Raw genomic sequence first — 9964 nt, 5'->3', positions numbered from 1 at the left:
CTTCCCACTCCCCTATAAACCTTTTCCACACTTATTAACCTACAGTCATTGAGCCAATAAGCACCCAGGATACAAAATACAGCAATAGTGTGCCATGATAAATGTAACTCTACAAAACAGAATTAGATAAAAACAAACAAACAAACAAAAAAACCATGAAATAGTGAAGCTGAGATGAGTGAACCCCAAAATAGCAAGGAACAACTGTAGTTGTTGATTGAAAAAATGACTGTGCAGCTCCAGGGACAGAAACCAAGAAATTTCTTCCGTCCTCCTTAAATAGACATTGACCTTTTAATGACTTACCTTTGCTTCTAAACATTCAACCCATTCCAATTCATGTAATTGCATTATAATCAGGCCAACATGCCTTTATCTTCTGGATGAGGATAGTACAGGTGGCTTTATAAAAAGCCTGAATCTGTAGTAATAAACATGGAGATAACTCAAAATTCCTTGGATTTAAAACAAAAATAGAAAAATACATTTCTTTGTTCCTCACTCGTTTTCTCCAAGTGTTTGATTTTCTAAAATTACAATTTATACATGAATATTATGCCTCTTTTAGGAGACCTTACAGCTTTAGAATTCAAGATGTTTTTTGTTCATCTTTTACCTATTTTTTGATAGATGTTACCGATTTACTGATTGGAATTTCCCTAGGTTCTAAGAGAAGTGGCACTGCCTTTATTTCTGAGTTGTCATCTCTACCACTGAGTCTAGCATGGAATCTTTGTTTCTTTCCCTTGGGAAAAGAAAATACCTATTCATAAAATCCTACAATTTTAGTGACATAAGATATTTTGACACTATAGGATTTAGAAGTGGAAGGAAAGGGGCAGCTGGGTAGCTCAGTGGAGTGAGAGTCAGGCCTAGAGACAGGAGGTCCTAGGTTCAAACCCGGCCTCAGCCACTTCCCAGCTGTGTGACCCTGGGCAAGTCACTTGACCCCCATTGCCCACCCTTACCAATCTTCCATCTATAAGACAATACACCAAAGTACAAGGGTCTAAAAAAAAAAAAAGAAGTGCAAGGAAATTTAAAGGCCACTTGGTCCATTTTACACATGAATAAAAAGAGGACTTGCCAGAACTCCTGTAGCAGATGATTATAAGAATTGATCCTGAAATTCAAGTACCTGATTCCTCTTCCCTTCCCTAACCATGCAACCCTGCATATATATGTGTATATATAATTTTTTTTTTTTACCTGAGAACTTAGTTGTCAAGGACACCATGTTTTCCTCTACTAAGCCTGATTCTTTCTGGCCATTTCCAATATATGATGTCCTTCCTGATTAAATTTTTTCTTTCTAGATCTTAGTTACCTAGTTGTGTCCTATCAAGTTTGTTAGTTTTTTTTTCCATTTCAGATATCCAGCTCATTGTTAAGGCAGAGAGAACAAAATAAGAAACACACACTCATTCTTATTTGGAAATCCAGTTTGTAATTTCAACATTAGAATTTTTAATAATATGGTCCATAAATGGTCTTTACTTTTCAAAAGAAAATTATTTTGGTCCTCAAAAATATTTCCTACCTATATCATCTTTATTTTCACAACAATAACAACATCATATTTAGCATTATATTTTGGCCACTTATATCTGACATATATGAGGGGTGAAGGGAAGGTAGGAGGAAGGATGGATGGATGAGAGAAAGGAAAGAGGAAGGTAAAGGAAGGGAAAGGAAGATAGAGATCCCCAGCCCAGGCAGGGGGAAATTGACCAGAGCCCTTTGGGGCTCAAATAAAAGATCAGAGAGCAACATAGGGTTTAGAATAGCTTGGTTTTATTTAAATTAGGAAAGGGAAGGTATAGAAAAACTAGGAGGTAAATAGAAGGGAAAAAAGGTGCCAAGAGAGAGAGCTCAGGGTAGAGAGCTTCAGCCAGCCTCCAGGCTTGATCAAGCTCCAAAAGGCACCAAAAATCCCTCTCTCTTATACTTTTTTCCGATACCTCCCACAAAGGAAATGGGAGCTGTTGGGGGAAGTTGTAGCAGGGAGCCCTGGGAGATGTAGTTTCCCAGGGCTTAGAGTAAGTCTAAATGACACACATACTATACTAAGTGTTTTTCAAAGAGCTCATTTCATACTCACAGCTGGAGGTGGGTGCTATTATTTTCCCATTTTACAATTGAGAAAACTGAGGCAAATATTGGTTAAGTGAATTTGTCATACAGTGAGTGTCTGAGGTTATAATTGAATTCAAATCCTCCTGAATCTAGGTTCAGTGTGTCTGTGTGTATGCATGTGTACATGCATAGTTAAAACTGCAACTGGTTCCTGTAAAGTGGGAAAGGCACAGGAAGTGACCCAGCAAAAGGACTATAAAAAGTCCTGAACTTCCTGTCCAAGGGACTTCTCAAGACTTCTCCTTGGGAGTTCTTCTTTGGAGTCTCTACTCCTTGGCACCTTCTCCTTTGGACTTCTTTGGAAGATGGCTCCTTGGGGCTTTTGGATTTTGACTTCAATTTAGAGCTTTGGGCCTTGTGACTGGAGTTTTTGGTTTGGGAACTTCAACTTTTGGCTTTGGAGCTTTTTGGAGTCAAGGACTTTCTTGTTGGGTTTACTGTTGCCTTAGTGAACTTAGCTCATGAGGGATGGTTTTTCTGCAGTGAGATCCTGCCTGGATCCTCCCTGCCTTACTGATGAGTTACTAGGATTCTCATGTGGAGATTAGAACTCTGTTGGGGACAGAGCTTCATTTCACCAGATTAGCAATTAGGGAAGGCTAGGCAGTCTCCTTACTTCTTTCCCTTCCACATTTCCCTCTTTTTACTAATATTCCAATTAAACAAAATTGCTAAAAGCTGCTAATAGTCTTCCTTACTTAAGGGATAATAAATGGCGATCATGTTTTTATAACTTCCTTATTTAGTCAAAATCCCAATTTAACCATTATACAAGTTTTCCCAAATTAAAATGGAACAAAAGAGATTAGATATAACAAAGAACACGTAAAATTTTACCTAACCCTGGGAAAATAGGAAATGACAATAATATTTACATAATCTATATTTCGAAATACATAACCAAATTGAACTTCTTATTTTTACTTTCATTGTTTCTTTTTACTGTAAGTCTTTAGAAAACTGACATTTTAAAAGTTCATCAACATGTAGGTCCACTCTACTTGTAAATATAAATATTAAATTTAGTTACAACTAATACTAGCGTTCTGGGCAAAGTAATACATAATATTTGTTTAAAGAATCTAAGTAAAATAAGGATGAATTCATATCTGTAAAGTATATTTCAAAATAAGTATATTTCTTATTTTGTGAAATTTTATATCCCCTAAAGGTCCATGATAATTTTCTGGGCTTAATAGCTTGAGGAATTTTATATCCTAAAGGGTAATGAATGTAGGAAATATAACATGGCAGGTTTAAAAGGTCACATAAATCAATATAGTTATAATTTTAAGATAGTTTTTGAACAAGTAAATGTATAATTTTGCCATGAAAAGACTATCCCTATATAATTGCAGTAGTGTAATTAGCAAAAACCGATATAAAAAGAATAGTTAAAATATAGCTTTAACCATGAAAAGATTCTTAATGGGAATTTTAGAAACCATCTCTCATAATTTCTTCTATTATATATCCTTTGAATATTTTGTACTTCAAGCTTCCCTTAAGCTTTTCTATAATTCTATATCATAAATATTGCTAAAGGTACCTGAATTTCAGGATCAAATCCGAAAATCATCTCTTATAGGAATTTGGGCAAAATTCTCTTTGAACCTTCTTTTTATTCATGTATAAAATGAATTAAATGGCCTCTAAATTTCCTTCCACTTCTAAATCTTATAATATCAAAATATCTTGTGCCACTAAAATTCAAGGATTGTATGAAATCAAGATTATTTTATGAAAGGATAAAAATGAATAGATATCATGTTTTAGACGCCCTAAAATGAGAAAATCAGGAAGTGACTCTACTTGCCAAAGCTAGTCCTGGCACATGCACCCTTAATTTTATCTATTTCATCCACTAAGATCTCTTCTTTTTTCCCTGTCAGTACCAAGTCACTTTATTGGGATGTAAATGGTGGTAGTTTTTTGGTACAAGATTATGAAAAGGTCAGATTACCAAAATATGCATGCACTGAAAGACAGTAGGAGTCTCGCCCACAGTTCCCAGTTGTGGGGGAAGCCAGATGGCAGCTTAGCTCTCACTGTCCACTATCTTCAAGCATGTACTTGTCAAAAAGATAAACTTCCCTGCCAGAATCCTGGCCCCCATTTTGCACAGGTTGGTCACGTGCACACACAGCTGTTCATGGACTTTACCTGCTCCTCCAGGTTGTGGGTTTTGATGAAATCACATACATGGTGGTTATTTTTGTCACTTGCTAGCTTGTGCAATTCCAGTAATGACTGATTGACATTTTATTCCCCAAGTGCAGCACATACTCCATTGCATCCAGCCCCATCTCCCAGTTGTCCGGGTCTAGTTTCTTGATGTCCTTGAAGATGTGGCCGCCTTCCTGGTTCTGGAGTTTCATCAGCTTCTCAGCTTGCTCCCTCATCATCCTGGTCGAAGTATTAAGACGTGGACAGGTAGACATGGGAGGCTAAGAGCTACAGGATGATCTGCTGGTTGATGGTTGCCTCCAAGTCCTGGTAGTAGTTCTGTGGCACCTGGGAGGGGGATGAGGTTGTCATGGTGATGGCAATGGCCACGGTGGGGATGGAGGAGAAGGAGGGGAAAGCCGGCTGCACAGTGGCTGAGCCTAAGACTGAAGGAGGCGGCTGAACAGATGGCTGCTGCTAGAAAGGTAGGACCAAAAAAGTGTCGGTTAGAGGAGGTAAAGGTGGAGAGGTGGCTAAGGGCAGATCCAGCTGAGAATCGAGTAGCGGGTTCCATTCAAGTACTGTTGAAGCAGGAAACCTCAGCGACTCCCCTTCCCTGCGCTTCCGACCAAGATCTCTTCTTCATCCTCTCTGCTCTCCTTTCCCTGTGTCACCTGCTGCTTCTTTCACTACTGTCTATATCCCTTCTCATTTTCCCCATCTAATTTGTCACATCTATCATCTTAAGAAATGTCTTATGAATCTCCTCCCATTCATTAATAAACATCTATAAAGAATAGTGTAAACTTTCTGCCTTGTTTATTTATGTTCAATTATTATCTGTAACACAGGTAGCTCCAAAATCTAGCCCCAGTGTTTTCCCTGAGGTTTAGTTCTATTGTTTTCTAGATATCTTCATGATTATAACCTACTAGACCTTCAAGGCAGGTAGATGGTTCCGTTGTTAGCACCTGGAGTTGGGAAGATTTGAGTTCAAATCTGCCTTCAGATGCATACTAATTGTGTGATCCTAGGGAAGTCACTTAAGCTTTGTTTGCCTTAACCACAAGAGAAGGAAATGGTAAACTACTCCAGGATGTTTGCCAAGAAAATCCTAAATGGGGTCAAGAGCATATATGGATGTGAGTAACCAACAAATACATCAAACTCTACATGTCCCAAACTGACCTTTTGCTTAACCTCTTCCCTCTTTTTGTCAGTAGAACAACTTTTCTCCTACTCACTAAGGTGCAAAATCTCAGAGAAATTTTTTGGATGCTTCCATTGCCCATACTCTGAATTTCTGATCACGTGACAAGGCTTATTTTTTTTTTTTTTTACTTTTACATTACTTTCAACTTGTACCAGCCTCTCCACTCATGCTGCTACCAGCTTAGGTTAGGCCTATTATCATCTCACACCTAGATTGTTGTAATGGATTTTCAGTCTCACCTCTTCTTAATCCATTCTTCACAAAGCTGCTAAAATAATTCCCCTAATATTTATATCTGATCATCCTACTCAGTTGCTCAAAAAGCTTTTAGCAACTCTCTATTACATTTGCCAATTTGTTGAAAACCCTATGCGATTTCTTCATCCAAAAATTGTACTGCCACAGAAGGAGCAGATAGAGTCCAAATGCAGATTGAAACTTATCATTCTTCAGTTTATTTCCTCCATGATTTTTTCTCTGGTGTAAGTAACATATGTCTTTTTTTACAACATTATAAACAGGAAAATATACATTATATTACAATATATGCACAACCTATATCATGTTACCTGCCATTTTTGGAGAGTGGGGAGAGATGGGAGGAAGTGAAAATATTGTTTCTACATGTAATTGAAAAAATAATAAATCGATTAAAAATAAAACCTTGGTGATCTAGATCTAAGCTACCCCTCTACCTTGTCACACATTATAGGTCATTTTGCTCTTAACACTTTAGGCAAATTGGTTTTCTGTTTGACCTTTCATCTCTATCAGCTCTGTCCTGCCCTCATATCTTCACTTATACTTTCTTCCATATTAACAAAGCATATCTTCCTAATTTCTGCCTGCTGATGTCTTCCTCTGTATTTCATATAAGTAACCATCTACTCCACATAGCCTTCCTTTATCACATCAGTTAAAAATGTTCTTTTTCGTTCCCATATTTTCTTTGGACACATTGTCTGAATTTCTTCTTTGCCATGATCACATGCTTAATGTATTAATAGCTCCTTTAGTATAGGAACTACATAATTTTTGCATATTTATGCTGAACACAATAGCTTGTTCATAATAGGAACTTGATAAATATTTATTGACTTGAATAGAATTAACTCTGATAATCACAATTTCTGGGAGAATTTTCACAGTTGTAAAAGTCACCATAAAACCCAACAAACCAGAAATTACTTCAGGAAGGAAAAAAAAATCTTTATTAAATTGTAAGAAATTTTATCCAAGGAGAACTCTGGTTTAAAGTATAAATTAATTTTCAAAATATTATAGAAAAAGATAGAATATATGAGTGATATTTCCCAATAAATATAGAAAAGAAATAGAAAGAAAATAGGATCCTACAGAAAGCTTTGTTTGGAAATCTATTTAAAATAGCACAACCATATAACATAGTTAGATAAAATCAGGAAGAAGTTATCAAATAGATGTGACATGGAACAGATCTCTCAGATTTTTAATAATAATGTGTTTTCATCATTAGTACAACCTGAACAATTGGATTCCATACACTTAAAAGCAGAAACAAAGTAAAATTTCCAGATTTACATACTCATTCCATCATTAACTTTAATTTAAGACACAATCCTGTCTTTAATTTATGGCCTAGAGGTGGCTTTTTTCCTTCTTTTACAAATTAAATTGCATAATCATTATGATGACTATTTTCCTTGGTGCTATGAGGTTATGGTATCACTTTCTTCATTTATCTCTGAGTTTCTACCATTTAAAAAAATCGCTATATATACAGGGAATTGTGTAAACTATGTCTTTGTGTATTTTGGTCTCACTTTCATATAGACACATTTATATTTCTGTTTTATAATTATGTATATATTTCTATGAAGAATTTATATACACATACCTAAACCCAAATAAATGTACAGGCGACCAGGTAGCACAGTGGATAGAGTACCAATCCTGGAATCAGAAAGACTTTAGCCAATAGACACTATCTGTGAGACCTTGGGCAAATTACTTAATCTCATTTGCCTCAGTTTCCTCTTTCATAAAATGGTATGTAGAAGGAAATGAAAAAAACCACTCTAGTATCTTTGCTAAGAAAACCTCCTTGGGAATGGGTAGGTAGCACAGTGATAGAGTACCAAACCTAGAGTTGGCAAGACCTTGGTTCAAATCTGACCTAAGATACTTCCTGGCTATGTGACACAGGACAAATCACTTAACCACAATTGCCTATCCCTTGTCATCCTTCTATTTTAGAATTGCTACTCTGGAGGAAGGTAAGGGTTTAAGAAAAAGAAAAAAGAAAACTACAAAATGAGAGTCCTAAAGTCAAACATGACTGCAATGACTAGATAACACACGTATGCATATATGTAATCATTCACTAAATTATTGCCTCTGTAAACTCTATTATTTGTTTATTTGGAGAAAGTTTTAGCTTTTATTAGCATAGAAATTCTATGATTGAGAATGTATTTTGAATGACCTTTAACCTTTTGGAATGGACAGCTCCCAAACAATTTGTTATATTCTGTGATAAGAAATTTTCAGTCTCAATAACTGATTTTTTGTGTCATTTATTGTAATATTGTCATTTGACATCTGAGTGGATGGAAGAGAATATTAGATGTCTTTCATATAATGTGCCCCTTCCCCTCTATTTGAAGGCCTGTAAATTATTCCTTAATTTTTTTTTCTTTCCAGGGTTAATCAATCTCATTTTTTCTTTCCCTTTTAGTCTTTTGGAATTTTCCTACCATTTCTCATCTATATATAAAATGAGGGTATTGAAGAGGCAATGTGGTTCAGTAGAATGTGTGCTGGATTTGCTGCCAGTCACTTAAAACCTGTGTGAATAGCTTCTTCTTTCTGGGACTTAATTTTTTCATCCACAAATTGAGAGAATTGGAATAGATAACATCTAAGGACCTTTCTGATTCTAAAATTCTCTCTGAATCTTAGGATTTCTCTCCTCTGCTTATCTCATGCCTTAGAACTTCAGGTATGTACATTAATCCACAAAAATTCTAATTAGAATTATAGGAATTTAATGCACTTAAAAATAAAACAACAAATGCACAGTTTTCTTTAATATAAAGCTGAGCCCTAAGTCTGTGTCAGCATAAAAGACATTTCTTATTTGAAGGCGACAATTATACAGCAAATACACGATGCCCTTGAAACTTTAGCTTCTCTAAGGATATTTCAACTAATATTAGAGAGTCAAAAATTCCCGTAGGTAAGTTTAACATAATGTATCAGGGTAAAAAAAAGATTTTTTTTCCTTGCAGTTTTGGTTTAAGTTAAGCCTTTAATACAAATTTAATGTTAGTTTTTAACTTATGTGGGTGAATGCTCATTTTCATGCAATTTCCCTTTATGGCCATATGGATAGACTATCTGCACAGTATTCATCATAAATAAATTTCAAATTGTAGGATTACAAACCGGCAGCTGCTCAGGGTTTGGCCTACATATACACAAAGGCACACTTTAGACAAGGGGCAAAAGCTATGTGCTATTTTTCATCTTCTAAGCTACATGTAGAATACCAAACAAGGTACTTAGTAAAACAGTGTTTCTCCTGCAAAATGTTCCTTTGGTTTCATTCTAACTTTAGAAGGCATCCTTATGCAGAAACAACCTCCTCTTAAACCAGGCCATCTATATTTGAGACAAAAAAAAAGGGTTGGCTTCATGACTTTGGGGTGCAAGGGAGCTGTCTCTACACAGTCTGTTCATGTTAATGCCCCTGCTGCTCCTGCTTCTGGTTCCCTGAAAGCTATCGCCTCATCTCTCCTCAAGCCAATGCCTACTCTGGAGTTCTAGGTCAAGGGCCAGATGCCAGATGCTCATAGCCAAGACCGAGAAATAAATCAATCATGGTGCCCACAGATTGAACAGTACTCAATGTTTTCATGGTATTTGGATTCCAATATATCACATGTGAGAATTGGGAAAAATTTTTTACTAACTTATATAAATACTGTATATACAAATATACATAAAACATTAAAATGATATAAATAGTAATTATTGTTAGCATCGTTATCAACATCTAAATAACACATTCCAGAAGAAAATAGTGCACAGGGCAGTCAGGGGGTACAGTAAGTAGGTTTGGAGTCAGGAAGACCTGAGTTCAAAGCCTCCTTCTGATGTTCTCAGGTGTCCCTAGATAAATCAGGGAACCCCAAAGCCTCATTTATTAATCTGCATAGCAATGATTCCCTAAAAAGCTATTGTGACAATTAAATAATATGTGTAATAAGTTTTATGTATGAATATAAAAACCTATATAATGCCAAATGTTGTCATGATTATCTTCATCATCAGTATATTCCAGAAAAGAGGAATGTAAAGAGCAACTAGGTGACAGACCCTGCTGGGGCAGAGTCAGAAAGAACTGAGTTCAAATATTCTTTTTGATATTTACAAATTGTGTGATCCTGGGAAAGTCACTTAACCACA

The 9964-nt window shown here is 36.0% G+C and overlaps 1 pseudogene; it reads right to left on the bottom strand.

Annotated features, from left to right (window-relative positions):
- Positions 1 to 4181: 4181 nt before the first annotated feature.
- Positions 4182 to 4674, bottom strand: LOC123241799 (annotated as a pseudogene).
- Between the last annotated feature and the right edge of the window lie 5290 nt (positions 4675 to 9964).

This window comes from Gracilinanus agilis, chromosome 3, assembly GCF_016433145.1.
Source record: "Gracilinanus agilis isolate LMUSP501 chromosome 3, AgileGrace, whole genome shotgun sequence".
NCBI lineage: Eukaryota > Metazoa > Chordata > Mammalia > Didelphimorphia > Didelphidae > Gracilinanus > Gracilinanus agilis.
Note: the sequence above shows the minus strand (reverse complement) of the source record. Positions and strands in the feature narration are given on the sequence as shown.